The sequence below is a fragment of the Papio anubis genome, chromosome 10, assembly GCF_008728515.1.
Source record: "Papio anubis isolate 15944 chromosome 10, Panubis1.0, whole genome shotgun sequence".
Taxonomy (NCBI): Eukaryota; Metazoa; Chordata; class Mammalia; order Primates; family Cercopithecidae; genus Papio; species Papio anubis.
The window spans coordinates 118,882,931-118,903,143 of record NC_044985.1 but is presented as its reverse complement, the minus strand read 5'-3'; the positions used below and the strand labels follow the sequence as shown (position 1 = coordinate 118,903,143).

At 51.1% G+C, this 20,213-nt stretch overlaps 1 protein-coding gene across 3 annotated transcripts in view; it reads right to left on the bottom strand.

Moving 5' to 3' along the window:
* SH3BP4 (SH3 domain binding protein 4) overlaps positions 1-20,213 on the bottom strand; it is a 102,849-nt gene that overhangs the window by 34,093 nt on the left and 48,543 nt on the right. The window contains exon 1 of one of the 3 annotated variants that reach the window (XM_017947108.3): positions 11,614-13,116. The exons of the other annotated variants lie outside the window; for them this stretch is intronic. The gene's annotated coding sequence lies outside the window, so the exon portion shown is untranslated. Of the gene's footprint in view, positions 1-11,613; positions 13,117-20,213 lie in introns of those variants that run through there. 3 annotated transcript variants of the gene reach the window in all.

Here is a 20,213-nt window from a genome sequence, read left to right as displayed (position 1 = left end):
CATGTGATGTCATCTTAATGCATTTTTAAATGTGTACAGACACTAGGGTCTGAACCGGGCTGTTCTGTGTCATTAGTTTGCCTATATTTATCACAATATCAACCTTTATTTAACCATGACAGTTCTGCTGTGTTGGGCTACATGGAAGGTCTAGTTTCTATGCACTATTCTATTTCAAAGTCCTATCAGTTATTTTTACCTTTTTTTCCTTCCAAATAAACTTTATTATTATCATTTTTTTTGGAGACAAAGTCTCAACTCTTTCACCCAGGCTAGAGCACAGTGGCATGATCTTGGCTCACTGCAACCTCTGCCTCCCAAGTTCAAGGGATTCTCCTGCCTCAGCCTCTTGAGTAACTGGGATTACAGGCATGTGCCACCATGCCTGACTTTTTTTTTTTTTTTTTAGTAAAGACAGGGTTTCACCATGCTGGCCAGGCTGGTCACTGGTCAGGCTTGAACTCCTGACCTCAAGGGATCCACACACCTCAGCCTCCCAAAATGCTGGGATTACAGGAGTGAGCCACTATACCCAGCTCTCTTCCAAATAAACTTTAGAATAATTTAATAAAATGTCTCCCATCATCTAATTTCTGCAAAAACGTATTCCCACTGGCATTTCCTGGGTACTGCCCTACAAGAAGTGACAGCTTTATACTCTTCCATCTTTTCTCCCACAAATGTCGCTGGGTCCGCATTGATTTAGGTATAAGTCCCAGAGCAGCGTAGGGCAGGGATTGCCAAACTTTTCCTGTAAAGGGACAGAGAGGAAACGAAGCTTTGGGTGGCCATATATTCTCTGTCACAAAGACTCAGCTCTGCCCTTGTGATCCAAAAGCAGCCATAGATGATACAAATACATGAGGAGGAACACGTTCCAACAAAAATGTATTTATAAAAAACAGGAGGCAGATACAGTTTGCCTCTCCCCGGTGTCAAGAGTATGAGGGTGGGACACTCTGCCTGGAGTCTGGCTGATGGACTTGGGGCCTTGGCACTGCCAATCACCAGCTGGGAGGCTTAGGGCAAAAATCACTTGACCTTGAAAGGCGTCCTTAACTGCAAAATGGAAACAATGAAAACGCAATGAGATAATAGGTACACAAAAAGCACTGCTTCTAGGGTTGATATTAACTAAAAGCATAACAATAACTGTCGGGTAACACCAGCACTACCACCAACACCAGCTGTAGTAGTAACAGTAGGAGTCAGAAGAGGACTCAAAGTATTTTCTTTGCAGAAAACCTTTTTAATACGTTACGATATTTTAAATTTGGGTTTGGATGTTGTCATCACCGTGAATGCCGTCTCTTTTTCCTGATTGTATTTTCAGGAGATTATTGCCAGAAAACCGAAGTCACTTATTTTTTCTTTTCTTTTTTTTCAGACAGGGTCTCACTCTGTGGCCCAGGCTGGAGTGCAGTGGTACAATTTCGGCTCACTGCAACCTCTGCCTCCCGGGTTCAAGCAATTCTCCTGCCTCCGTCTCCTGAGTAGCTGGGATTACAGGCATGCACCACCACGCCTGGCTAATTTTTGTATTTATTGGCAGAGACAGGGTTTCGCCATGCTGTCCAGGCTGGTCTTGAATTCCTGACCACAGGTGATCTGCTGCCTTGGCCTCCCAAAGTGCCGGGATTAGAGGCGTGAGTTACTGAATTTGCTCAAGAAGTCACTTATTTCTATATCTAGGCATTTTCAATTCAGTAACTAAAATCTTGTTTTAAAGACACCCATTCCTATAAACCTGCTTCAAGGCAAGCCAGAGTCTGCCCAGCTCAGTGGTGTCTGTCTCACTGCCTTTCCCGTTCTATCTCTTACGTCGCAAAGAAGAATCTTCCTAGATTTGGTGGCTCTCCCTCGGGGGGGCCACAAGCTCCAGCTTGAGTTTCTTTCTCATAATCTGGTCAATAATCAATTAAAATGTCATTTACAACATTTCCATATAGAACATGTAACTTGCTTTTCTTCTCTCTTTTAAAGATTTTTTTTTTTTTTTTAAGAATTTCAGAGTATAGTCTGGGAACTCTGGCCTCAGATGTCTCATCTGGAAAAGGAGGAGCGGAATGGACCTCCTTCTAGATTGAGAAGGTAGCAGCAGCAGAAACAGTGGTGACAACAGAACTCACCCTTCCCTGGCCAGGTGCGGGGGCTCACACCTGTAATGCCAGCACTTTGGGAGGCTGAGGCGGGCAGATCGCCTGAGGTCAGGAGTTTGAGACCAGCCTGACCAACATGGTGAAACCCCGTCTCCACTAAAAATACAAAATTAGCCAGGTGTGGCGATGCATGCCTGTAATCCCAGCTACTCGGGAGGCTGAGGCAGGAGAATCGCTTGAACCTAGGAGGCGGAGGTGGCAGTGAACTGAGATCGCACCATTGCACTGCAGCCTGGGCAACAAGATCGAAACTCCATCTCAAAAGGAAAAAAAAAAAAAAAATCACCCTTCCCGCCGTCAAGCCCATCATCCTCACACAAGAGGCTTTCCCTGCATCTCTCCCCTTTTTCTGCCCCCAATCCAGCCCACTATGTCCAGTCAGTGTGATCGCCACTGTATTCCAGTCTGACCTCCTCTCTCTATTACCTGCTCCTGGCCATGTGCTCCATCACTCACCTGGGTGCCCTGCAGCGCCCTCCCGCCTAGGCTCCCTGGTTCCACTCCCTCCACCTACCCACCAACAAAACCATTCTCCTTAGGGCACCCAGGCCTCTTTCAACAAATTAAGTCTCTCCAGGGGCATCTCGCTGCATTCAGAACAAAATTTCACCTCTTGACTAGGCCCCGAGGCCCTGCCCGTCCTTGTCTCCTCCCTGGTGCACAATGGAATTGTTCCTGCCCCAGGACCCTTGCACTGGCTGTTCCCTCTGGCAGGCAAACCCTGCTCCAGAACATCACCTGGCTGAGAACTTTTGCCACCCAGATCTCAGGCCAATGCCATTGTGCCAGAAAGGTCGATCTTACCACCCACCACTGCAGCCTTGCTCAGCGGGTTTTGCTGTTTTCTGGAGGGCACATGACTTACCTCAATCAACTCTGTCTTCAGGTCTTGTCTATTTCCTGGCTCCCTCTGGAAGGTAAGCTCCATGAACAAACTCCCTGTTCCCAGATGTGCCCGGATTCCCAGAACAGCACCAGGTATGACTTAGTCACTCAGGAAAATGGGTTAAAAAAAAAAAACCAACTGAAACCCAAAGACAGCATCACACACCAAAGGGGCCCCTCAGAGCACCCCAGTCCTGCCTCCCTTTCTCCCAGAAGCACTTCACTGTGGAAACAATAGTCATAATAATACGTATCTTTTTTGATCAAAAATTTCAGGAACTTTTGCTTGCAAAGATCATGGAGGGGTGGAAGAATGATTTACCTATTCAATAAAGCCTCCCTGAAGGCAAGCTTATGCCAGAATCATGCTAGATGCTTTGGTAACTAATGTTGGTGTTTAAGAGGGAAGTGGCAGCTTTTCCTGCTCACCTGCCCAGAGGCCTGAACCTGGCTATTGCACACTGGCCTGGGAGGGACAGCCTGTACCCGTTCCCCATGAGACTAAAATAGGCACAGGCACTGCTGTTTTGTTTCATTTATTGCTCTACCCTGCCCCCTGCCCAATCCCCTGGTTTTTGGAACTGCGCCTCACTCCGAGCAAGCATCCAGACTCTACAGAATGAACTCAGGGCCATGGTCTGAAATGAGTTCAGACCAGAAACAATCACCTCATCCAGCTTCCTCCCTCCTGCAGTCTCCCTGCCCCGCACCAAGGGTTTGGCTACACCATAAGCCACTTAGACCCTTGAACACAGGTAATCCAAGACCCTGTAAGCTCTCGTCTGCCCCCACTCTCCCTGGGCCATGGAGATCTGCCAGGTCCCCGGAATTAGGGCCTGTGTCTCACTTCCGCACAGAATGTTTATGTAGGTGGTGTTGATAGGACCCAAGATACGAGGTACCCACAGTGCTTTCTGCTCCAGTGGACCCACCAAGAGTCCTGCTGTGTTTTAGAAAGAACCAAAAAAACTGGTTGAATATCAACCATTTGATGTGGTTCAACCTAAAACCAACATTCTAAAATAATTCATTACAGATTTAATGTGGCACTGCCTCTAATTTCCTGAAAGGGATTTTAACACTGATAACACTCCACCCATATGAAAAGGCAAGGGAGGGGGCCTGACACATGGCACCCAGGGAATGACTCTGGGCCCCTGGAGGGCAGGGGAGATAAGCACGTGTGCAGAAATATCAATGCCCACCCGTGTTGATAAAGCTACTTATGCCCAGCCATTCATTCTGAGAAGCCAGACACAAAAGCTCGAGATAACCCCACAGACAAGGGTGAAACTGATTAATTAAAGTCTGATCTATGGATGACAGAATGCCAAGCAGCCATTAATATGGCTTAGGACTGGATTTTTTTTTTTTTTTTTTTTTTTTTTTTTTTTTTTTGAGACTGAGTCTCACTCTGTCACTCAGGCTGGAATGTAGTGGCACAATCTCAGCTCACTGCAACCTCCACCTCTCGGGTTCAAGCAATTCTCTGGCTCAGCCTCCCAAGTAGCTGGGATTACAGGCACCTGCCACCACACTTGGCTAATTTTTGTATTTGTAGTAGAGATAGGTTTCACCATCTTGGCCAGGCTGGTCTTAAACTCCAGACCTCGCTATCCACCTGCCTTGGCCTCCCAAAGTGCTGGATCTCGCCCAGCCAGGAGAGCATTTTAAAACATGAGAAATGTGAATATATTAAGTCTTAGAGTATTTTACCAAACAATATTACAGCATGGTCTCAATTTTCTTTGGGTACATGAGAAAGCTACAAAAAAAGAAAAAAAGGAAAAAAGAAAAGAAAGCAAACAGAAACTCACTGCAGGAATTGAGATCTGGATGATTTACGCTGTTGCTTATAATTTTTTTCTGTGTTCCCTGTATCTTCTGAAGTCAACGTGGTTCGTTCTTGGGGGAAGTGTGAGGTGGCATCCCCATCTCCCATAGACAGAAACCCGCATCTCTGCATCAGCTTGGAAGGGACGGACGGATGGATGGATGGACAGACAGACAGGATGGATGAAAAGATGAGTTGTGGTGGCTCACACTTGTAATTCCAGGACTTTGGGAGGCAGAGGTGGGTGGATCATGAGGTCAGGAGATTGAGACCATCCTGGCCAACATGGTGAAACCCCGTCTCTACTAAAAATACAAAAAAATTAGCTGGGCGTGGTGGCAAGAGCTCAAAGTCTGTGAAAGTTTGTTTGACACACTTATTTTTACTCAGCCTTGCTGCTTCCCAAATGTTCCAATGTGGTCTGGAATGCAAAGAATTACACCAGATTGGGTTAACAGGTGCTTCATTACATTGGGTAGTATGATTTCTTTATTAACTACTGCTCAGTTACTAAATTTTCCCTCCATTGATAGCTGTGGAAACTATGGGCTGCGCTTAGTGAAGGGTTAGCAATATTCACTGTACCTTATTTGCATTTGTTTGAGCCATTTAAGGCCCAAACAAGGGGTTAAAGGATAACACAGAAATGCTTGTGAACAAGCGCCTTTTGGCTAAAACCTAAATGCCACCAGGCCCTGGAGAGGATGATACTGAGAAGTCACTGTGCTCCCATTGTTTTAATACCCTCTGTCCCTTCTAAAGATGCTGAAGTCCTCATCCCCAGTAGCTGTAAATGTGACTGTCTTTGGAAAGAAGGTCTTTGCAGATGATCAAGTTAAGATGAAGTGACTGGGGGGCCCCAATCCAGTAGGACTGGCATCCTCATTTATACAAGGAGGAAATGTGGACACGGAGAGACTCACACAAGGAAACGTGATGTGAACACCCGGTGAGACGGTGACCAACTGCAAGCCAAGAAGGGATGCTGAGGAGTGGAAGCCAGGAGTGGAGAATGGCACAGATTCTCCCTCACAGCTTCGGAAGGAACAGCTCTGCTGATGCTTGATTGTGGACATTGGGCTTCCCGAGCCGAGAACAGACTTCCACGGGCAAGACACTCAGCTGGTGGTGCTTTGTTACGGCGGCCCCAGGAAACAAACATTTCCTTAAAGGCTAAAACCGAGAAGGCTCGGACGCAGATCCCTATTCTCAGAACTCACTCCCCTTAACGCTGTGTGGGCGCTGCTTCCCGGGTGCCTCTCACATCTAACATGATGTGGACTCAGAGCACACAGAGGGCGAGCTCCTGAAACAGAGGGACGAGGCCTCCACCGCGAAACTCGGCCAGCCTCCACGCTCACTGAGTGTACTTTCCTAAGAGCCCAAACTATCCGGCATCGCCCGATCCTGCTCGCCATTCTTGAAGGATCAGGCTGACGTCGGCAGGCAACGGGTAATTATACCTCTATATCCACCGTGCAATTTACTAAATCCTGCTACGTCACCTTAAGAGCCACACAAAGGCATTTCTTAATGGCAACCAAATCACTGGGGCTTTCACGCTAGCTTTCTCTAAGATACTGGAGCTACCTGAACATTGCGATTAACTAGGAATGCACTCAAACCATTAGAAAATGGGGGGAGGGTCTTGGGAATAAAAGGACAGAGCAGAATGGAGACCCTGTAAGAGACGGCAGGCAAAATCCCCTTGTCCTCAGCCCAGCAGTTACCTTGGGAGCTCTCGAGGCAGTGTTGATCTCCCCAGAAAATCAAGTTCCTCCTGGTGGGGCTCAACTAGTCTGCAGCAGTATACGCACCAACGAACAAAATAATTACTAATGCAAATGAATGCCCATCCCTAGTCACAGCGCTGAGATCAAACTCCAAGGAGAAATTTCCAGCAGCTAGTAGGAGCTGAGTGAAAACCGGCCAAGGGTGGGAGATCCCAGCTTGCAGGAGGGCTGGGAAGCACATGGACTGCCCAGAGACATGGGGGACAACTGGAGAAGGGGGAACAGCTCCATACACAAGGTTCCTGCGTGATCATGGGGAAGACGGGCCGGACCTTCCGCACAGGAGGGAGGAAGGGCTGGCAGCGAACCACGCAGGCCAGGGAGAAGGCCACTCAGACAGCAGAGGCCTGAAGACCTCCTCCCTTCCCACACTGGCCAGATGTGCCCGGCGAGTCGGCATTTAGGGTTTTAACGTGTCTTCTCTCACAACTGACTCTCACCTCTGCTGATTCAAGAGAGTCATTCTGGGAAAAGACCAGGGAACAGAAAGGCTGTTTTGGAAACATTTCTTTTTATTACGAGTGGGCTGGTTTCCACAGCCTGGGAGAAAAGCTGTGTCACCATCTGCATTTAGAGAGCAAGCACATTCAGCATCCGGCCTCCAGCCCCACAGCCGAGGCGCAGAAAGGCCAGTTCTGCTCCCAGAGGCCTGTGTACTCGTCTGATATAGTCCTTGGCTTTCTCACCTGATCCTTGGTAAAATATTAAAAACTCATCCCCATCTCCTTCCTCCTGCTCCTTGGACCACAGTGGAGACTAAGTTGGGGTGATGGCACGGCACGAGTTGGAAACGCGTGTTGGGGTTACAAGTGTGTAATGCACTCCGAGGAGTAAGGTGGGTGACAGTAAGGGCCATGGGCTGGTGCCAGGCCAGTGCACCCTGCAGGCACTGCAGCCCAGCCGGCCGGGCAGGTGAAAGAGGGGAACTATGAGCGAGGCTTGGGGTCAGGCCAGGCCTGTAGGCACACGGGTCACCGGCAGTAAAAGGAAGAGCCTTCCCTTGCAGTGTGGCTGGTCATTGTCCCCACTCAGACACAGGGCGTGCTTTCTTTAGGTGGGACGTACAATGATCGAAACATGACAACCAGGATGAAAACTTGGCAGACAACTCAGGCGTCCCCTCAGCTCCCGTTTATAGAACGTTACAGGACACATTTGTAGCTACTACCCTTCTCGACCTGTGTAGATGGAGCCTGGTCAGCATGACCTGTCTGTGGGGTGAAGACGCTGGGTCACTGGCTGTGGCTGTCAATCACTGAACTGTGCCATGTGCAGCAGAAACCCAGGAGATGGTCTGCCGAGGTCAGGACCCTTCCCCTTCCAGTTACTGTTCTTGTGTTTCCTCTGGGCCAGCTGTCCCTCCCAGTGCTCTGAGCCACCGTCAGTTCCCCGTAACACCCACGAGCAGCTGGAGGGAAGATGCCAGAGTGTTTAAACCAACAAGCTGCTCCCTGCGTCCACACCGAGTGTGCGGGCACCAGCCCCATGCTCTCCCTCTAATAGGACCTAATCACTTTATTGTAACAGCTTATTGAATTGCGTGTCTCTCCAGCCAAGCTGTGCGCTCTGGGTCAGCAAGGGCTGTGTCTGTCTCTCAGTATCCCAGCCCCCACCCACAGCCTGGAATGCAGCAGCAACCGCTCAATGGACACTAGTCAACTGCACAGAGGGCTTCAGGGTGGCTCCCATCCATCTCCTTCTATATGAATGGGGCTGCTTCCCAAAAGCAAGACATCTTATGCTCATATCCTTCTCATTTCCAGCTGGTACAGGCATATGTTCTGACAACCAGAGTTATCAGAACTCCAGTCTTCCTTCATTTAAGTCGAGAGAAAGGACATTCACTAAATACACAGGTACTGAGCCTTTGCCAGGAATACAAAGAAAAGCAAGACTGTCGCTGACCCCAGCAGGTTTACAGAAATGGCAAAGACGAGTGAAATCAAAGAGACTATGATCCAGGGAAGACAGCAAGAGTCATTGTTATGGGTGGAACTGAGTCACCCCAAAAGATGTGTTCAAGTCCTAACTCCTGGTACCTGTACATTTTACCGTATTTTGGAATAGAGTCTTTGCAGATGTGGCCAGGATGAGGTCACACTGAATTAGGATGGGCTCTAACTCCAATCACTGGTGTCCTTATAAGAGGGAAATTTAAATCCAATACAGAGACACCAACAGAAGAGGGCCACATAACAATGAAGGCAGACTTTTTTTTGCAGGAAGGCAGCTTTAAGCCAATGAAGACTGCCAACAACCTCCAGAAGCTAGGAGAGGGAGGAAGGGGTCTCCTAGGAGAGAGAGGAAGGGTTCTCCGAGGAGAGGGAGGAAGGGTTCTAGGAGAGGGAGGAAGGGTTCTAGGAGAGGGAGGAAGGTTCTCCTAGGAGAGGGAGGAAGGGTTCTCCGAGGAGAGGAGGAAAGATCAGCGCTTTACCGTCAAAAGCAGCAGGTCCGGCGCAGTCAGGATCAAAACAGGATCAAAAGCGCAGATCCGGTCAGGGTCGAAAAAGTCGGTCAGGCATAGTCAGCAGGATCAGAAAACGCGAGGTCAAACAGTCAGAAAGATCCAGAAAAAAGCGAGATCAAAACAGGTCAAACCGATCCGCTGCAGATCCGGCGCAAGATCAGCAGTCCGCTTTCAGCGCGAATCAAGATCGCCGAGATCCGGTCAGCGTCAAGCAGATCAAAGTCAAGATCAGATCAAACAGGATCAAAACGTCAAGCGATCAAACGAGATCAAAGAGATCAAGGAGAGAGGAGGAAGAGGTTCTAGGGAGAGGGAGAAGGGTTCTAGGAGGAGGTTCTCCTGGGAGGAGGGAGGTTCTAGGAGGAGAGGAGGAAGGGTTCTAGGAGAGGCAGGAAGGGTTCTAGGAGGGAGAGGGAGGAAGGGTTCTAGGAGAGGGAGGGTTCTAGGAGGGAAGGGTTTTCCTAGGAGAGGGAGGAAGGGTTCTCCTTGGAGAGCAGGGAAGGGTTTTCCTAGAGTCTTTGGAGAGACATGGTACTGCCAACAACTTGCTTTCAGGCTCCAGCCGCCAGACTGAGAATGTGTTTCTGGTTTAAGGCACGCAGTCCTTGGCACTGTGTTACGGCAGCCCTAGGGAACCAGTATGCCCAGCAACATTCGTTGGCTGCTGGGTGTGTGTCAGGCACCATTCTAAGTGCTTTCAATGTGTTAATTCATTTGTGTATCACAAGTGCCCTATGAGACAGACAAGGATTATGACCTCTATTTCACAAAGGAGGAAACCGAGATGCAGAGAAGCCAAGCCTCTTGTCCAAGGTTTTCCAGCCACCAAACAGCTAGACTGAGTAGTTCTGAGGCCTACTGTGTGCACCTTGCCCTGCGGGCCTCCTCGAAGCAGGCTGGGCCCAGTACGGGAGGTCAGCACCACAAGACTCAGACAGGCAACTAGAGATAAAGTGGGGTGGGCCCAGGGACAGAGCAAAGGGGGCTCACAGAAACACCCATCATTTCTTGCGCGCGAAGGTGTACTGGCTCAAGGTTTACAGAGAAAACCTGGGGTGGGAGACACAGGGGCTGTGTGTACCAGGGGGAGGGGTCTCCAATCTGCAAGTCAGGCTGCCAAGGAGGGGATGATACACCCTACGTAGTTTGGGGGACTCCAGGGATGGGATGAAGGGTAGATAAGCAGGGGGTAACCCTGAAAAAAGACCCTCCAGGAAGCTCCAGCACTCACCAGAAGGAGGTGACTGAACATCTCCACCACGGCAGGGAGGGTCTGAGGAGAGGTGAGACTAACACACTTGCCCAGGAGGAAGAGGCAGGGCCTGGGGGTGACATGGAGGTGGCGAGGGAAAACCACAAACAAAGACGTTATTAGCTGGGATCCCCAAAATAGGCTGAATGTGGGCAGCATGGAGAAAAAGGAAGGTAGAGGGTTTTCTCCTGGACATGCCAATGTGGGGTACCCATAGGAGGAGCAAACACATGGCTCTGGCAGTGAGAGGTAAATCTCAATTAGATCTGGAATAGACTTTTGGGGAGAGATCCATAGAAAGAGGATGAGATCAAGGATATGGGAAGGAGGCAAGGGTCAAGGGCAGGACCCCAGAGAACAGTTACCATCACAGGCGGGCCAGCTGGCAAAGAGCAGAGACAGATGCAGAGAGAGGCCAAGGAGAGACAGAAGAGACATGACGAGAAGCTGAGAAATAATGCAGGCCAACGGAAGGAGCTGAATCCCCAAAGCACTCTTGGACGCAATGACCTAGGAGCTCCGCCCTCCAGGGTCCCAGGCACACCACGGCCCCTCTCTCAAACTCTCCATTAAGATCCTTTTATCTCTGGCCCATTCAGTGACACTTTGGTGCCTTCAACCATCCCGCCATACTGGAGCGAGCCTCTGAGTTTTGTTTCTTGGAAGTGGAGGGGCCAACTGCCTTTGCAGAGTGGAGGCCACAGCAGACAGATACACGCTGCAGGCCAGACGGCACCTGCAGAGCTCAGAGGGGAGCTGGGCAGCAGGAGGGCCCAGACAGCACTCCAGGAAGCCTGCTTATCCCAAGTAATAGTCCTTCAGGTGGTAAGGTAGCAAGTATATTCTACCCGGAACCATTTCTATTTAAACAAACTCACCAATGGGTCAGTGATGAACACTTAGCTCTCAGCTATGGGGAAACACTCTTATGCAAATCAGCTGATTTCTAGACAGTCCCAGAGAACACAAGCTGTCCCTCCACCTGTCCCTTGGGCGAATGTCAGCCCAGCCCCTGTAAGCCAGCTGGAACCCCAGTGTTGCGCTGGTGTGGTGGAGGTAACAGGGCAGTCAGACAAAAACAGGCAGGCAGCAGCCAGCTGCTCCCATTGCTTTCTTTTTTAAAGCAAAGCATAAATGAGCAAAGTGTGTGAATCACCCCGTTTTTCAGTAGGGCCTCTACTACAAGCCCATACCAGGTGGAGATAAAATGGAACAAAACTTACCCAACAGGTTTCCGAGCAGGAGAATGAGTTCCCCAGAGGCCGGTGGCCTTTTGATAATTCACAGCTTGTTTGCCTTGGAGTTTTTACAGTGACGTAGGGAGAGGTGCTTGGAAAGGGCACCAAGAGTGATCCAGAGCCAGAGGACACCGCCAGAACCAAGGGGAGCTTGGAGAAGCTTCTTTCTTGTCTCCAACTAGAAAGTACCTAAGGAGCATTATTCTACACAGAGGTATACCAAAAACAGAATCAGGAGAAAATAACCACCTACAAGGAGAAGCGGTACAAGAGGCAGCACCTCAAGCGTTCTCCGCCCCTGCTTTATTTCGCCATGGTTCCTGAGCAGGCCTCAGCGGGTTCTTCCTGGCGTTTTCTCTCCGGCCCTCCTGGTGCCCTGCAGGGAGGCTGCAGCCCAGAGTTCATGCCAGGCGACCACACAGCCCCGGCTGCATCAAAGGGCCTCCCTCCCACCAAGGGGCTGTTCCAGCCCAGGGCTTCAGGCTGGCTGAGCTGGGAGGCGAGGCTGGCAAACAGGCCTTCTTTCTTTCAGCTTATATACATCCTGCGGTGGCCCCTCAAGCTGTGCCACACCTCTCCGGGCACCAGCTCCCACCTAACAGCTCACGACACCGTTCCCACCCAGGCTGGAGAGGAAGGCCACGTCCCAGAGCAGCTTTCCTGACAGCTCCGAAACCTCCGAGCCACCCAGCTGCGGCTCTCCCTTTCCCGTGGGGGTACAGCTCACAGGGCACCGGCCACCCCCCACGCTGGTCCTTCTTGGCCTCCTTCAAAGAGTCACCTCCCCTGCCTGTCTTTGATGTCCAACCTCTCCGGTGTCCATCCCTGCTCTGCTGGTCTCCTTGCTGGCGCATTCTCCTCAGGTGCCTGAGTCCACCCTGGGAATGGCTAGGAGCATCTCTCCTGATGCTCAAACCTTGTCTCTACTCTGCCTCCTCAGCATCACCCACAATTGCCCCCATGGGCTCAGGATGGCCACAGCCCAGGCTCAGGATGGCCACAGCCTCTCGAGCACTGCACGCCTGGCCTCTTCTTCCCCAGATAGCAAGTGGCAGTGCCCAGAAATCCCTCATCCTAAACTCCTCCTTCCTCCAAAACCAGTCAATCAATTCTCTAGGTGAAACAGCAAACTTTGTCTGGAAAATGATTTCTCCATATCACCACTGCTGACATTTGGGGCCGGATCCGCCTTTGCTGTGGGCTGTCCTGGGCACTGTACGATGTGCAGCAGCGTCCTCAGGCTCTACCCACCCCACGCCGGTTGGAACCTCCTCCCTCCTCCCTGAGTGGTGACAACCACAAGTCTCCAGACATTGCCAAATGTCCCTGGGGGGCCGGGAGAGGCAAGGTCGCCCCAGGTGAGAAGCCCTGTGGTAAAGGATCAGAGAGTCAGTATCTGGGGCTTTTCAGGCCATTTGGTCTCCACTGCAACCTGGAGGAAGCAGGGAGGAGTTGCTCTGGACCTCACCTGCCGTCTCTCCATCTCTGACCAGCTCCCCTCTGCGCCCCCCACCCCTGCCTTTCTGTAGGGACTCACCTGTCTCACCTGGACTCTCCCCCTCAACTGCCTCCACTCCCTCCCCTCTACTTGATTTCTCAGATGTGGGTTCACCTGACCCTAGGAAATGGAATTCATTTCCATCCTGACCGACAAGACGACACCCTTTACCCACGGCCGGGCCCTGTGCTAAATGTTCCGTCAGCTCATTGAAGTCTCTGAAGCAGGTCTGATGAGTAGAGGAAATGGAATGGATTTAGAGAATGAACTTGTCTAAGGACACACAGATGCAGCGTCGCACCCCCAATCTTCATCACTAAACATTAGGCACCATCAGCCATGTTGCTGCTGTCACTGAGGTCCTGCCCTGGTCCCCCTCTCTTTATCTCCCCTAACCCAGCCCCTCTTCGAACCCCCAGGCAAAACCCAGGTGGAGGGTCAGAGCTGGAGGGTCTTGGCAGGCGTGCAGCAGCACGGACGGATGCTTCCATTTGGGAACAGGCCTCATGCCCTTGGCCTTGCCAGTCTCATCTGAGAGCCCGCAGGGTGCTGGCCCAGCAGAAATCTAGGCTGGGCGGCTCCTGGCAAAGCAGAGCGAGGAGGGGGCCCCTGAGTCCACGGGCTCCTGAGGACACAGGCCCCTGAAAGCACAGGCCCTCTGCTTCTGAGAGTCCTGTGGTCCCGACTGCAGCCAGCCCAGCACCATCGGGACCTTCATCCGCTGGCTTCCTTCCGGAATGCTTTTGTATCACAGCTAAAAATCCACTAGGAATAAAAGGCACTATGCTTCGTTTCCTAAAACAAAATGCTACCCCACAGATTTCTGATGGATCCACTCTTGACCAAACCCACAATGCGTATGATACCCCCCAGGCAGCAAGTAGCCGCTCTGAGATTTTCTGAACACACCCATGCCCATCCCAAAGGAAAAGGGCAGGTAAGAAAAAAGCCTCGCGGAACAAAGCCCGTGAAGACAAAGGAGACCGAGGCTGACTCCCATCTCCCACCTGCTGTCCTTTTTCCATCCCGCTCGCTAGGTCAGAAAAGCCGTGGCCGGCGTGTGCTCTGGGTACAAAGCAGGCCCCATTCTCAGGTCACTCTGCTCCAGCCAGCCCAGCACCGTGCCAGGACAGGCGGCTCCTGCCCAGGATGAGTGGCTGGGGCCAGACAGCGGCAGGGGCTGGGCGGGCTTCCTACTCACCCAGGGATCAAAACCTGCCCCTGGCGACTCCCACAGCCAGGAACACAGGCAGGCACGCAACAGCGGATTCCAACTGCAGGAGCTAAGAGGGCTTGGCTGTGTGCAGCCCCCACGAAGCCAGCCTGCTTGGGACCCTGGGACGGCCAGCGCTGGCTTGTTTACAATGGGCCACCTTCCCAAAGCCAGCATGCTCCGGCTCTCCTCCCGTTCTGCCCCCACTGCATTTTGTAAGATGTGTGCGAAACCTGCAAAGCCTGGATCCCTGGGAGGGTTCAGCAAACAAGCGCTTCCTTTGAAGCTCTGAAAGGCAGAAGCACAAGAGAGGTCAGCCTGTAGCCTGGGCACAAGGAAGCCGAGATCAACAACTAAGTGGGGTGGCAGAGGCGGGGGTTCAGCAACTCTGAGGGGTTCATGGTGTCAGGGGAAGATTCGCTGAAATGCAGGTTCTGAGCCTGCCTCGGAGATCTTCACTCACTCGGGCTGAGACATCACTCAAGGTCCCAACAGAAAAGGGGCAATTTACAACAGTGCAGGGACCCCAGGGGGAAGTGACACTACAGAAGCCTCTACTGGAACCTGGGGGAGACAGGGACCCCCAGTCAGGGGAGCCGGAGTCAGCCCCAGGTGAGGGGCTCCCCGACACTTCCCTCTCCACTGCAAGCCAGAAGGCAGGGGAGCCCCTGGGGTGCAGCCAATTCAGACCACTCCCCGGGCCAACAGCACAGCAGGGCTGGGAGGGACAGACAGACAGACAGACAGACATGGCCAGCACAGGGGAGGCCCAGGAAGCTGCTTTTTCACCACAAGCCTCCTGTGTGACACCTGGGCAAACACCTGGTCTAGGTCTGTTGTTGACTACCCTGCTCTCCACAAGCAGCGCTTCCTCGCATTCCTGTGTTAACACCCAGGAGGATCTGCAGGCGGACAGCACCTAGCACAGGCCTTTATATGACAGCGACCCTTGCTGCTCCATGCCGACAGCGAGTTCAACAACAGACCATGCCCTAGCTCCTGGGAGATCCATAAAATCCTGGGGATAGGCATGGGATGGGGGAGAAGGAATCAAAAGCCTGGGACCTCTCCAAGAACTTGGGAATGAGAGAAGACAGCTCTTAGAATAGAATTAGATCATACATGAGTCTTAGTAGCACCAGTCAAAAGAGCCAGAAGGTGGCAATGACCCAAATGTCCATCAATGAATGAAAGTGTAAACAGAAAGTGATATAGCCATACAATGGAATATTATGCAGCCATAAAAAGGAATGGGATTCTGACACATGCTGCCACGTGGATGAACCCTGGAAACACTCTGCAGTGAAAGAAGACAGTCACCAAAGGCCACATACTGTATGGTTCCATTTATAAGTCATGTCCAGAATACACAAATCCATAGGAATCCATAGACACCAACAGCAGAGCAGTGGCTGTCAGGGGCTGGAAGGAGGGGCAGCGACTGCTAATGGGGGCCCTTTAGGGTTGAAAAAACGTTCTGGAAATTGATAGAGGTGGTGGTTGCACAACTTCGTGAATATTCTATACGGCACAGAATTGTGACATTTCAAAATGGTAAATTATATGTTATGTGAACTTCATTTCAATAATTTTTTTAAAAAATAATGAAACCCGATAAAGAAGCAAAGTCACTCTAAAGAGGCCCAGTGCCACCAGGGCCACTACAGGCAATGACACCTTAAGAAGCTGCCCACAAGGAACCCATCTGGGGCTAAAATATTATACACATGCACAGAGAACAGTCTGGAAAGATACATTGATTAAAAAGAACTGGGACACGGACAGCATTTTTTCATCATGAGCAATAAACTACTAAAGCAGAGAAAAAGAAAACCTATGTTTAGTTAGGAGTTAGGAGGGTCCCTAGTCAGTCAGGCCCAGGAACAACGCCACCAACAGGAGAAGCCGTGGCAAACTTCACCGAGTGACAGCCAGGAGCTGGGAGCGGTTGGGGTGCTAACAGGGAGCCCCAAAGCCTGCAGTCCCACTGGAGCAGTGCACCCCACAGAGGGCAGTTACCCAGGGCCATCTTGGGTGGGTTTTAGGACTCTAAAAACACAACTCAAACCAGCTAAGAAAAAACAGGAACAGACTGTGGCCCCTAAAATCACACCGAGGTGAGGACAGGGCTGGGGCCATCCCTGGAGCCAACTGGATGCAGACACTCCAAGTCCCCCAGCCTCTAGCCTCTGTCACCATCGCTGTGGGTTCAGCTTCTGTATGCCAGAGCCACATCTCCCTGCATAGGAGCGTGACTGGGAAGGCGTCACACGCCCATAACTGTGACTTCTCACTCCCACTTTACAGATGAGCAAACTAAGGCCCAACAGAGGTCAGCGAGCAGAGCCATGCAACTGTTCCTCACCAAGATTCGACCCCCTCTACCCCCAAGACCAGATAGTTTAGTTCCAGAGTCCAGGCTACACACAGGTGCCGGCAAAATGGGAAGAAAACAGGGTCTGCTTCTCAGCAGATGAAACAGACTGTAAACAGACTGTAAACAGCCCTCATTCTGCTCTCATGCCCCTGACCTGTACAGTGAGGATGCATTATCTGCACCTCCAAAGTATCCCCTTTCTTCCTGTCAAATGAATACATTGGTACCCTAGATTCCATGGCCTGGGTTTGTAGGATTGAAGTCCACCCCAGAATCTGCTATTTGAATGCCAGGCCCTGGCCAGAGGAGAGCTCTCCTCGGTCACGCTGGTTCCAGCCCTTGGGTTCTACCTCCCGGGTCCCCACTATGGAGGACTGAAAGGACAGGGCCACATTGGCCCTGCTGCCAGCCATGCCCCATCCACCAAAGCCCTGGGTTTATTCGATCAGAAGCCTATTCACGTGTGTTAGCCTGAAGATTTTCTAAAGAAACGTAGCATCCGAGTTGGGCAAACTATTTCATAGCAACTTAGATGCAGACCTGCCTCCTGGCACACATCTATGCCTGGGCAGATGGCAGCCAGGTTCAAGTTACTTCAAGTTCTTTTGAAATCAAGAGATCAAAGGCAGAACGGAATCAGCATTCCCGTTAGAGGTTCATCCGGGCCGTCCTTGGAATCTGCTACTGTCAGCCAACTCCTCCCTCTGCTGACAATTCTGGAATCTTGTGTGGCCTTCTGTGATCTGAACCCAGCCCATTTGCTCTGGGTACACTATGTCATGGCACTGGGATCAGAAGTTTCTGTTTAGGCCCATCCCTGTCAAATGCCTGACCCTTTTTGTTTTCCTTGTTTTGTTTTTGAGACAGGGTCTCATTCTGTCATGCAGGCTGCAATGCAGTGGTGTGATCACAGCTCACTGCAGCCTTGACCTCCTGGGCTCAATCAATCCTCCCACCTCAGCCTCCTGAGTAGTTGGGGATACAAGTGTCACCAGCACGACTGGCTAACTTTTTGTATTTTTTATAGATACCAGGTTTTGCTATGTTGCCCAGGCTGGTCTTGAACTCCTGGACTCTAGTGATCCGCCTGCCTCAGCCTCCCTTGGATTACAGGTGTGAGCCACTGCATCCGACTTGACCTTGGTTTGATGACTGTTTAGCTTCTCTGAGGCACAAGTTTCCTCATCTGCAAAACGAGGCTGCTAATGAATACTTGGCTCAGCCCACCTGTCCTTGAGATTATGCAACATAACAAACCCAAGAGAGCCTGGCAATCTATAAACCACTGTGCACAATGTAAATATAAAATAAGCCTGCAGGAGAGTTCTTCAAAACCTGTATAGTAACAGTTCTCTCCCGCAGCTTCCTCTTCGCCAAATCTGATGATGGCCCCAGAATTGCATCACTTAAAAACTTACCCTCTGGCCCGGTGTGGTGACGCACACCTGTAATCCCAGCACTCTGGGGAGGCCGAGGTGGGTGGGTCACCTGAGGTCAGGAGTTTGAGATCAGTCTGGCCAACATGGTGAAACCCTGTCTCTGCTAAAAATACACAAATTAGCCAGGTGTGGTGGCACACACCTGTAATCCCAGCTACTCTGGAGTCTGAGGCAGGAGAATCACTTGGACCCGGGAGGCGGAGGTTGCAGAGAGGTGAGATTGCACCACTGCACTCCAGCCTGGGCAACAGAGTAAGACTCCATCTCAAAAACAAAAAACAAAAAGCAAAAACAACAACAAAAAAACACCTAACCCTCCTTTGAGAGCCAATTCATAATTCCTCTTCAAATGCAGCACTGAAATGTCCAGGCTTGAATACCAGGAAGCCCGAACGATTCGTGAGGACTCACGTCTCCAGTCACCTCCCCACGGGCTCCCTGGAAGCTGCCTCTCGCCCTGGACTGTGGGTTTCTATTAACCTATCTAGGGGAGCACCTTCGACTCTCAGGTATCGTTCAGAAGAAGACCAAATTCAATGAAAAACCTAAAGATAATGTTCAGAAGCCAGGTCTTCCCTGTTCTGCAAGTGGGCAAAGAATATATGTACTTAATGAAAAGCACAAGAAATAAAAGCTACATAAAGGGAAGGAGAGTTTTACACTCTGGTTTCTGTCAAGTGTCATCTCTGTTTCAGCTGTGCACTCCAGCCACGGCATTCAGGCCCCATTCAGGCCCCTTAGGTCCCACCTCGGCGTATCTTATCTCCAAGTGCGATAGGCTTGTCTGAGGCCTGCCTCCAGCTCAGAGGTTGTTAACGTTTTTTTGAGGGTGCAAATCCTCTAAGGAATCTGACAAAGTCTCTGGACCCTCTCTTTAGAAAACCACCTCCATCTGTAAAGTTCTGCATGCAGTTTTAGGGGTTTCACAGACCCTCTCAAAGGGCCACGCCAAGGGCCCAGGAGCCCAGGATAAACACATCTGTTCTGTTACTGATAACAGTTACCTTCAGAAGACCAAGGCTGGGAAGAGCAGCAGATGCCCCAGGTCAAGCCAGAGCCTCTGTCAACACTGTTTATAATTAATTTCTCAAAAACTGGAGGCAGAGACGAGGTTGTACGCCCCAGCTCAGACACAAAAGTGAGCACCGTGTAAACGGGATTTATGGGCAATGACAAGGTAACAAGAAAAAGAATCAAGTTGTGTTTACTGAGAGCAAAGTCCAGAGCTGCCTGGGGGAAGGAAAGGGGTCAGAACGAGGTGACGCCTGCCCACAAGCAGCTGGGGCAACTGGGAGATACCACCAGTGCAGAAAAAGGCAGAGACCACATGGAGGCTGCTGGCAGTGGGGACAGGCCCCAGTGTGTGGGGCACCAGATGGAGGGTAGGATGCAGGACAAGTCCCTGGCCTTTATGTCTCTGCTTCCTCCTCTGCCAAATGCAAGGCTGGGCTCCGTGATCTTTCAGGTCCCTCTGGCCCTCCAACAGAGTGGAAAGGAGATTCTGGGCACACCACATGTGGGGCTCCAGGACCTGCCTCCATGCAACGGGGACATGAACATCGCAGCTTGACGTCCTCTGTGTCAGTGGCTCAGAGACAAAGGATCAGAGCCTGACCCCAAGATCCAGGCTTCCCCTTCTGGCTAAGCCTCTTGCTGACTTCTTGGAAGGAGGGGCCTCATGTTATTGACTCTGGCCAGTGGATCATGCTAATCCCTCCTCTGACCTTCCTATCCCCTGGAACCAAAGGGCGGGGCCCAGATCAGGAGAGCAACCTGCATGGGAGAATAGCATGAATGAAATGTCAGGGACAGGGGTGGCCCCCCTCGTCACATCAATAACATAAGAGTGAAGCCACACAGCTCAGGCTTGGGGGCCCTCCATAAGCATATGAGAAAAGAGAGGATACAGGACTTGCTTGAAGTGATGGGGTTGTGGGGACTTTCGAAAGGAAGGAAGAAGGGAAGGAGGGAGGGAGCTTGCAGAGAAGCCCAGCTGAGGATGAGTGATACTTCCCTGATTGCCTGGGGGTCCCAGTGGCTGTCGCTGCCTGGCCCAGG